Source organism: Apium graveolens, chromosome 7 (genome assembly GCF_009905375.1).
Source record: "Apium graveolens cultivar Ventura chromosome 7, ASM990537v1, whole genome shotgun sequence".
Lineage (NCBI taxonomy): Eukaryota > Viridiplantae > Streptophyta > Magnoliopsida > Apiales > Apiaceae > Apium > Apium graveolens.
This window is the reverse complement of record NC_133653.1, coordinates 12,569,997-12,581,610: the sequence shown is the minus strand read 5'-3', so window position 1 is coordinate 12,581,610 and position 11,614 is coordinate 12,569,997.

Genomic DNA, 11,614 nt, shown 5'->3' with positions numbered 1-11,614 from the left:
CGGCGAAAACCCCAGAGAGGCTGAAATGAACCTATGAGAATGGGAGCAAGAATGGTTGGGGCTTCAATGCCCGCATAAGAGGCCTCCACCATAGGCTCTTTGTGTTTCATCAGGAAGATAGGCTCCGTAGCCTTACCCCGGGTATCCAACCCTGCAAGACCGGTCTTTTTCATCCTTGTCGTTTCCTCGACTATAAGCAAGTTCTCGCTATTGATCTCCTTAGCCACTGAAAAGAAAAACAATAGACAAAGATAAGTGGTGTCAATAATGTATGAAAAAAAACATGGGAAGGGAAGAAAAGAAGTACCCTGCACAGGGACTGAGGAAAGCCCCACTTGAATCAAAGAAAATTCATCTAACAAAGTCCAGCTGGACATTATCCTTTACAAGCTCATTATATATTATAGTTTCCTCGGGAGATAGGTGAATGGTTTTGGGGCTGCCATCAATGACCTTCCCGAAGGAGGGTCTAAAGAGTGTGCCCAGTCACCATTCTCCCATCTGAGACCAATAAAACCATCCCTCCAGTGCTGGTTGTTATCAGAGATTGAAGCACTGTTGAAGATTTTTGGAGACTTGGGTCTTTGTCTAATATAAACCCAACCAGGTTGGGCACTATTATATCATTGAAAATTTTTGCTAAACACAGCTACGGAAAGGGGAAAACCACTCATAAGGCATAAAACCATGAAACAAAGGATATTCCTCCAGGAATTTGGGGGAAGTTGACAACGATTAATTTGCAAATCAGCTAATAATCTGAGAATGAATTCATGAAAAGGAAACCTTAGCCCCGCGGTAAGGGCATCAATATAAACAAATAGAGTGTCAGGCTTCCAGTGGCATGTGTGATCACCACCATCAGCAAGAACTATCCTAAGGGAAGGACGAACGTTATAAGTTGTGTTAAGCTTGTTAATAACATCTACCTTATACCATTTGTTGCAATAATCAAAGGAATCTAAGTGGGCATTAGACGGGTATTCATCCCCCTAGTGTTAATCATATCTATCAATGACATATAAGAAGAACGAATTTCAATATTGTTACCTCGTTTGGAAGCTGAAGCAATCTTGGCTACCCTCTCTGAGCTTTTATCTGCCATTAATAGAGGATGACTTAAAGCTTGAGGATGAAATTGGATGAAGAGGATGGCCGGAGAAAGGTGGTAACCTCCCGGGAAACTCTAAGGAGAAAGAGGAGAAAAGATTTTTTTTTTGAGAGGGAAAGTAAAATGAGAGATAAAAAATAAGAAATCTCACTCCACTATCCCCATTATATAGTCCTCCTCAACCGGTCAATGGGCCGGTAATCTAGGATTCCAACCGGTTATAACCGGTTAAAAGCACAGCCCAAAGGCTCGGGCCCAACTCTGGAGGATTCTGGAAGTTTCCTGAGAAACAAAAATAAAACAAATATATATATAAGTATATATATAAGTATATATGAATATACACAGTTTCCAGAACATTCTGGATAGAAATTGGGCCAAAAAAAAAGCTCATCAAGACAGGGCTAGTTAAAATGGGTCAAGCCCAATATAAAGCCCACAAGTTAGAAAATCAAAATCATAAAAAAAGAAGAAAAGAAGGATTAAATTCCGGATCGAGAGGTTCTAGTCGAATAAACCCACGATCAGGAAATATAGGTCCATAATCTGGTCAAAATTCGGAAAAAACGAGAAATTCTGACCGAAACGTAGAACAGATTCGGTCGAGAGTTCCTGGTAGAAGTAACACACGATAAAAAAATATCGACCCTTAATTCGGTCAGAAAAGTAATTTAGCATTAAATTCTGACCGAAAATCCTGATCGAATCATCCTGATCGAAAAATGGACGACCAAAAATTATTGGACCGTATTTCGGTCAGAAGTAATTTAGTATTAAATCTTGATCGTATTTTGGTCAGGAATCCTGATCGAATCATCCTGAGCGAAATCACCACGACCAGAAAACATGGGGGCATAATTCGGTCAGAAAGCAAAGTCAACCATAGATCCTGACCGAATTCGGTAAAAATCCTGACTGAAATGCCTCATGACCGATATGCCTCATGACCGAAACAGCTTCGACCAGAAACATCTGGAGAAAAATTTTCTTAAAAATTCAGAAAAAAAAAGAATTTTCTGAAATAAATTCCATAAAAATTCAAGAAAGCTTCAGAAATATTGTAAATATTTTCTGAAAATTATGGAAAATTCCTAGAAATTATGGAAAATTTCTTGGAAACTAGAAAAAAATCCTAGAAATCAAGGAAAAAATCATATAAAATGCCAGAAAATTCCTAAAAAATAGGAATAAGGTAAGAAAATTAATAGGGAAGTTCCAAAAAATATCCTAAAGCCTCGTATAAGGCAAATCGTTGTAAATGTGTAGGTCGCTCCACACTTTACGCTGAAAACGATACTCTATAAAGGAATAAATGAATTAACTCATGCAAAATCTTTTACGATTTCTCAGAAGTTGGGGGCAAATGAAAGGGAAAAAAAATAAACCCTGGCTGCGCAATTAATATCGCATTAATTGTGCCCGGGTTGGGCTGACAATAAAGCCCATTATAAAAAGCCCAAAACCCTGAATATTAATTAATTCTGTAATTAATTAATATGGGTAAAATCAGCTGGTAAGCAAAGTCCAAATAAGGATACAATTCCTTGGAGATTGGCCTCCAAGGAACCTCATGAGATAAGGAATCAATTGCCTGCATTCCAAGACTCCAAAGTCTACTCTAAATCTGATACTTGTCCACCAAGTCTCCAAAACCTAATTTAATTCAAAGGCATCATGTGCCTATATAAGGGGTCTCGCCACACAAATCAGAACTACGTTTTAACTTGATACTTGGCAAACAGCAAGGTACGTAGGCATCTTGTTAAGGCAGATTGAGGCACGAAACTCAAAAGCAATCAAATCGAGCCTTGAAGCTCACGAGCCCTAGCAATAAATACACCCACGTTTTTTTACCCATAATAAAAAGGTCAAGTATAATACATCAACAAATCACTACCTTATTTATCAATTATTTTTCAATTTAAAATATCTCTTACACCTTTTTCATATAAATTAATTTCTATATATTTCTATGTTTTTTATAATTTTTTGAAATCAGAATCGCATATATATATACATATGTGTGTGTGTCACGACTATAAAGAATAGGTGTACTTCAGTTGAATTTGAAATCATAATTTGACCCATTTTTTGAAAAATATTCTTCATTTGATCATATGAGCTGATTCACTATCTAGGTTTGGTTAATTTAAATTACGAGTTTGACGAAGACGTCATATCAATAAGGCTGAATGTTTGCTAATATGTTTAAAAATTAACTAACTTGACCAAAGATGGGTTATTATTTTTTAAACTTGACATACATGAAATTTGACATGAGTCGTCACAAAATATGTTGATTACCTAAACTTCCAAGATGTATGTGTGCCGGAAGAAGCTATGGACCTAGTTGATTTCGATGTGGTCTCTTTTTGGGTTTGTGGAGTCAATTAATTAAACCAATAAAAATAGACTATTTAAATTCAGATTAATTTATGAATTAGTCTAATTTTCATATTTGTACTATAATTTGATTTAGGTCATGTTACGTTAATGTATACTCAACAACAAGTATTAAGAGCCTAGATTTTCAGGCGAGTGGGAGCGATGGTAGAAGATTGGAAGGTAAAGATTGTCAAATTTGATGGCAAAGATCATGAATTTTGGAATATACAAATTGAAGATTATTTGTATCATAAAAACTACACGAACCGATACAAGAGAAGAAATTGGTTTCATTGAAGGATGAAGACTGGAAGCTATTAGATAGGAAGACTCTAGAGGTTGTCCGATTGACTTTGGCGAAAAATATTTCTTACAATATCGTCAAGAAAATGACAACTTATGATTTGATCAAGGCTTTGTCAAATATGTATGAGAAGCCATTTCTTCAAATAAGATATATTTAATTCGCTTGTTAGTAGCCACGAGGTTAAATGAAGGAGATTGTGTTGCTGATCATGTGAACGAATTTGTCTATCCTAACAAGATTAGCGTCGGTGGATATTAAATTACTAGAAAATTGGTCAGGTTTTGTCACTCCTATAAGTAATTCATCTGGGAGAGGTAATATGACTTTTGATGGAGTTCGAGATTCAATTCTTTGTGAAGATATTCATAGGAGAAACTCAGGAGAGTTGTCAGGTTCTTTCTTGAATGCTGAGAGTAGAGGCAGAAAGTTTAAAAGGGGGCTGAATAAGGGGCATAACATATCAAAGTCACAAAAGAGAGGACAATCCAAATATCATAAGGATATTGTTTATTGGAATTGTCAGAAAAAAGGATCACTTAATGAATCAGTGCACGGCTACCGCGGTTCCTAAAGGAAAGAGTAAAGAGGATAAATTCAACTAATGTAATTGAAGAAGTGGTGGATGGTGATGCTTTGATTTGTTGTATTGAATATTCAGTTGAATCATGGGTTATGGATTCTGGAGCATCATTGCATGCTACCCCTTGCAAGGATTTGATGTTAACTTTCAAAGTTTGAAAATTTGGTAAAGTCCGTCTTGTTGATGATGAGACTTTGGATATTGCAAGCATGAAAGATATTAATCCCAAAACTTCTTTGGGAACTAACTGGATGATGAAAGATGTAAGGTACTTTTCTGGACTTAAGAAGATGTTGCTATTTGTGGGTCAGTCGGATAAGGAAGGGTATCGAGTTACTTTCGGAGACGGACAGTGGAAGGTTACAAAGGGAAATCTAGTTATTGCTCGTGACGAGAAAATAAGAACTTTGTACACTATTGAAAAATCTAGCAATGAAGAAAATGCAGTCGCTGATGAGACTGGGTATTCAACTTTTTGGCACCAAAAATATGGTCATTTGAGTGAAAAATGTATGAAGCTGTTAACTTCAAATGGGAAGATTTTAGACTTGAAGAATGTGGAAGTTGGGTATTGTGAGCAATGTGTTCTTGAAAAGTAGAAAATTGTTACTTTTACAAAATCAAGGATGAACCCTAAGACTAGGGTTGAGCATTCGGTCGGTTCGGTCAAAAACCGAACCGAACCGAATTAACCGAAAACCGAAATTGCTGATTTTTTCATAACCGAACCGAACTTCTGTATAAACTGAACCGAAAACCGAACCGAATTATTTCGGTTTATTCGGTTCGGTTTGTGAAACCGAAATATTTAAAAAATTTATATTTCTGCAAAATTTTATCCTAGAGAATCCAGATTAACGAGTCATGTATAGAAGCCAAAATTCTATCTGTATTGTAAAGAAAGGACAGTGAAAGAGGCTTCAACCCACAAAACTATGATCCAGTTGGGCTAAAGTCCTATTTCCTGACTTGCAAGTCAAATTTCTTTAAAAGAATAATCTCTTAGGTAGAAAAGAAAAACCTAGAAAAAACAGAAAATATATAAATGGCCTTGAACTTTCCATCCCAGATTGCTGTTGTGTTATACAAAGTTCAGGTCCCTTGGCAAGTCATAGAAGGCATGGATTAATCTGTACTATTAGTGTATTACTAATTGTATCTATCTAATTATACATATTATATTATATATAAAATATTATTAAATATATGTATATATACTATTCGGTTAATTCGGTTAAAACCGAATTAATATTTTTAAAAACCGAACCGATTCTATTTCGGTTAAAACCGAAAAATCGAAATAACCGAAATTTTCAAAAAATCTTAAACCGAACCTAACTGAATTTTACCAGTTCGGTTCAGTTTTTCGGTTTCGGTTCGGTTTTGCTCACCCCTACCTAAGGCTAAGAAGTTAGAGCTAGTTCCAATAGTTTCGATTTTATTTTCTTTTTTCAAAAGTCATGTTACAAAAATGGATGAGATGTTGGAGTGAACCATAATTAATTATTAACATAAAAATTTGAATTTATGAGTCCAGTTTTAGAATTTTCACTCGAGATCTATCGAAAGAAGTATGTAGCTTATTTTATTAGGGTTTTATGCTTGCTGGAAGTAAAATTTAAAGTAAATGTTCAGGTGCTATTGGTTGTTGTCATCATTTACTTCTAATTGAGGTCCATATTTTTAGAAAACTAACTTATAAAAATATTAAAATCGTAAATTTGTAAAGTTTATGATGATATGATAATTTTTATTTGAAAAGGTAGATTTTATTATAATAAAAGGATACTGGAACCCCTTACAATAAAAGTAGCATAAAGACCATTAGCAAAAAAAATTACTTCATTTGAGATACCCCCTACATCATACTATTCTAGACTTGAAACCAGGGGCGGAGGCAGGCACGGGCCACAATAGGTCTATGCCCTCCTTAAAATTGGGTCAATCTTACTTAATTTCTTATTTAAAGCCCAAGCACAATTATTCAAAGCTCCAAATCCATCTATTTTATGAATTATTAAGACATGGTTGATAGTTTGATGGTTAAAACATAGTTGAAAGCACAGTAGCCTATAATAAGGTAACAATGAAATTGATTCTTTAAAATTATATTGTTAGCGCACAAACTGAAAATGAGATTAATTAGCATATGGGTCATTTAGTACGTTTTAATATATCAAATGAGTCATCGCGAAATTTTAGATCTCATTTAAATCACTCAAGCACAAACGAGAATCATGTAGTTAAATTTTTTGAAATTCAACACTAAAATAAACATTTCCGTTTAGGTGGTTGACGTGTTATCTACATACACATCTAGTCCTTGACCCCAATTTTTTTCGAGCTATATTGTCGATTATAATCATTAAAATAATTGTTTTGGGGGGTATAAGAAACGTAAAAACTCGAATGAAAATCATATATATATATATGTGTGTGTGCATGTATAGTCTAAAATGGACTACATTAAGGCACAACAAGCCATTAGAATGCCAGTTTATTTTTTTTCCGTCCAATGCTTTTCAAATTATTTGACGGAATGGAACATGTTATTTAATGAGTGATTTAATAAAAACCAATAATTTCGCGGTGAAGGTTAGGTAGATAGATTTTTTTTCACTTACAAGTATATTAGAAAAAAAATTACAATGTAATTTGTCACGTCCCTAAGTTTATTTAATTCCTCCACTACTTGAAACTAACATAAAATCTCATATGAATAATACAGATCAAATATAATATGGATAACATAATTATATGATAATTTATAAAATGAAATTGAAGTAATTCGCTAAATATCTCAACATAGTCGACAAGAAAAAATAAGTTAGAGTTTATCATTTTTCCTTTAGTTGATTGTGTTTCTTTGAAAAATTTATGATATTCATAATTTAAATAATTTGATTATTCCGCGTAAAGATGCAGAAAAAAAACCTCGGTGTGCCAAGTATTATTTGTAGTTACAAATTAAGCCGAACTTTTTTAAAAAATCGAGTTGGACGAAACTTTTTCAAGCTAAATTGGACTTTTATCCCGATTTTTTACTTATACATACATATATATATTAATACTAGTTTATATTCTGTACTTTGATATATTTAATAGTTTAGATGTGTAAGCACACAATATCCTGAACTATTAGAATAGTAATTTAGATACCAAAACAAATAATATATTTATTTTTATATTATATTCAAAGCTTCTCAATTATCAACCTGAATTAGGGATTTACAAGATCCGAGTTGGCCCTATTTTAGTTTTTTATCGACCCAACTCGTTAAAATAGGTTTAACAATTTTCAAAGCCACCCATTAAAATTTACTAGACCCAACCCAATTTGTTGTATTTTGGTTAGGGTTGATTTGCATGAGTTACTGTTAACTTCTGGAAAAAAGCATTCCGCATAAGAAGGAAATCAATAAACAAGTTCCAATCAAAATATTGCAACCAAAATATATAATATGTATATTAAGTGAGCCTACAAAACTTCGACTGCTGAGTTTTTTTTTTTCAGGATTACAAATTGGCAAGGATGTTAGTGTCATATTTTTTTGGCTAACAGCATCTTCGTGCACATGAAACAACCCCTGAAATAACAATTATACCACTGTAATAGTTCTAAATATTCTTAACATACCTATATGCACTGTTTAGATTGCAAACCAAAGTGCAGAGATTTATTATAGGTAAACTTATATCATTTTTAAACTATAAATTATTTGCTTCTATAATGTATACAAATATTACTTGTATATTTATTCATGAATTATGTTTGGTTTGAGTTGGCCCAATAAAATCTGAAACCATACCTAACCTATCAAATTTGGGTTAATGTCGATTCAACCCAATTATACAACGGTTTATAATATTCTGTATGGGTCGACCGAAAATATAACCAACCGGGTTAAACGATTTTAACGGTCCATGTACCAAAACATGCTCGACAAAATTATCATGATTTATAGTCATGACCCGGGGCTTGGATTTCTGTTTAAATGTAACTGTTATAAAATAGACACTGTACTCAAATTACAATTTTTGATTACTTCAGAAAGCGAAGTTCTTATCGAACCCGGGTCTATTCATTCACCAATACATCTTTATACCACTGCACCAAATTAACACATGTCGGTTTAATCATAGATATAAAATATGAGTGTTGTTTAATAGTGAGACATTTAATATAAATTTAAAATAATTATTGAATTATTTGTGGAGTTAATTTAACAAATTGAATTTAAAATATAAGGTCAAACATAATACATTAACAAATCATTAACTTATTTGTCATTCATTTTCGGTTTAAAAATATGTCTTAAACATTTTTTATATAAATTAATTTTTATATATTCCTATATATATATAATTTATTGAAATTAGAAACGCATATATATAGGCAAATGATCAAACAGAAACCGACCTTAAAATAAAAACCAGAAGCACCCTTATTTAGTACTATCCACCCATTTCCCTTTCAATTCAATGTACTAAACCCCCCACTCTTCCCCCAAAACCACACACTTCAATTTACCTCATTACCCCACCCCTACCACGCCATGACCTCCACCGCCATCACCTACACCACCACCATCACCCTATCATCGCCATCGCCATCCATATCCGTTCCTCTCCATTTATCCCATATATTCCTCCCTTCATGTTCTCTAAACTTTTCTTTTTCGATGACCTTTCTCTTTTTCTCACCTTTCTCTACACATAGTAATCATTGTATTGATTTATGTTTGATATTATGGCCGCGGTGAACTGATTCCAGGTGATGACAGTGAGATAGGCAATAGTGTTATAATGACTGTGTTTAATATGTACTAACTATGTATCAATTTTTAATGATTTTTACAATATAAATTAGTGATTTTAATAGCACACATTAGTGATTTCTGTGATAGAAAATAATGATTTTAGTGTTTACCCGGTATTTCAGTAATTTGTGTAATATAAAACAGTGATTTCAGTTCAATCTCAGAAGAGTTGATGAACAATTTGTGTAAATTGTCGATTTATGATAAAGATTGAGTTATTTTACGTATATTTATGATAAGTCTGTGATAGAAGAATGAAGCAGTAGTTGATTAGTTGTGTGTGTATATATTGTATGTATTATGTCACGACTATTGATAAAGGAGAGTACTGAGCTGACAGAATGGAAGATGTTGGGTAACATAAATTTTAATGGGTTGGACCTTAGTTTCTAATTTTTATTTTAAGACAGATTTTTATTTGAACAGCCTATATATATATATATAACCTCGTCCTCCAACATAATGAAATGACGAAATATCATATTAAATTCAATGAAATAAAAAATAAAATTAATTATTTATACAAATATATACGATTTATACTTCACTATTAATCATTCTATGACATGTATCATATATTCTCACCATCTCATAGGTTGTTAATATCGTTGTTAAGACACAGAGATTAAAAAAATGAATTATGTTGAAAAAAACTAAGACATCAGGGGTAAATTTTGGAGCCATTATAAAGATAATATGCTATTTTAGAAATTTTAACAATTTTTTGGAACATCCCAAAATAGAAAGTTATTGGGACAAAGAGCATCATATGTCATTCAGTGAGTAAACTTACGGTATTCACGTCATTGCCTATATAGTATGACTCATCAATCACATTTCTAACACAAAAACACATATTAAATGATACAAGAGCGGGGTTTAATGAGCAATTTAATTAATATGACCATTATATCCTTACATTAATATCTATATAATATTTATTTCACCCCATCATTCATTTATTAAAATTATTAATTACTGTATAATTAATATGTGCATACATATATTAATATATATATATATATATACATGCATACATGTATACAATAAATATATAAAAATATATAAATTAATACATGCATGCATGCATGCATACATACATATATATATATACATGCATGCATACATGCATACATTCACACACACACACACATATACATACATATACATACATAAATACATACTTATATATTCTTATTTGTCATCAATTTAACATCGTTCTCCAGCACAATGAAATGACCAAATATTATATTGAATTATATAAAATAAAAAATAAAATAAATTATTTATACACATATGTACAATTTAAACTTCAATATTTATAATTATGTGACATATATCATATACTCCCATCGTCCCCTAGGTTGTTAACGTCGTTGGGGGGTTTGTTGAGTAAATTAATTCATATGACAATTATACCCTACATTAAAATCTATGTAATATTTAATTCACCGTGTCATTCCTTTATTAAAAATTATCAATTGTTGTATAATTAATATATGCATACATACATACATACATACAATAAATATATACATAAATATAAGTTAATACGGGGACACACACACTCGTATATTCTTATTTGTCATCAATCTAGCCTCGTCCTCCAACATAATGAAATGACGAAAGGTTATATTAAATTCAATGAAATAAAAAATAAAATAAACTATTTATACATGTATGTACGATTTATACTTCACTTTAATCATTTTATGGCATGTACTCCATTTGTCCCATCTAATTGTATACAATTTTTTTCAATACCCGACACACACTTTAAGGTGAATATAAAGTATATTTTCATAATTTATTTTTAAATTTTTCTTTTTTTGTATTAAACTTTAGACAACAAATTTTTTATTCAGAAAAAAAAAATTAAAAACTATGTACGAAACTATATTTTGAAGGAGCCTTAAAATGCGTGTCGAACACTCATCCCCCAATATATACTACATAGGAGGACAGAAGAAGTATCATATACTTCCACCGTCCCATATGTTGTTAACATCATTATTAGACACGGAAATTAAGAAAATGAATTATGTTGAAGAAAAATTAAGAAAAATGGGGTAATTTTGGAGCCATTATAAAGATAATATATTATTTTAGAAATTGTTAACAATTTGTAGGAACATCCCAAAATAGATGTTATTGGAACAGAGAGTATCATATATTATTCAGTGAGTAAACATACAGTACTAGTACTGAGGTCAATTACCTATATAATATGCTCATCAATCACATTTCTAACACATAAACATAGTAAATAATTAAAAACAAATTAATAATTATTTTATATTTAGAGTTATCGATAGACACACATATATATCACTTGCATTTATTTTACTTTCTAAATATTAACATATGACAAATACCATTTAATTATCAAATGACAAAAAATGTATATTAAC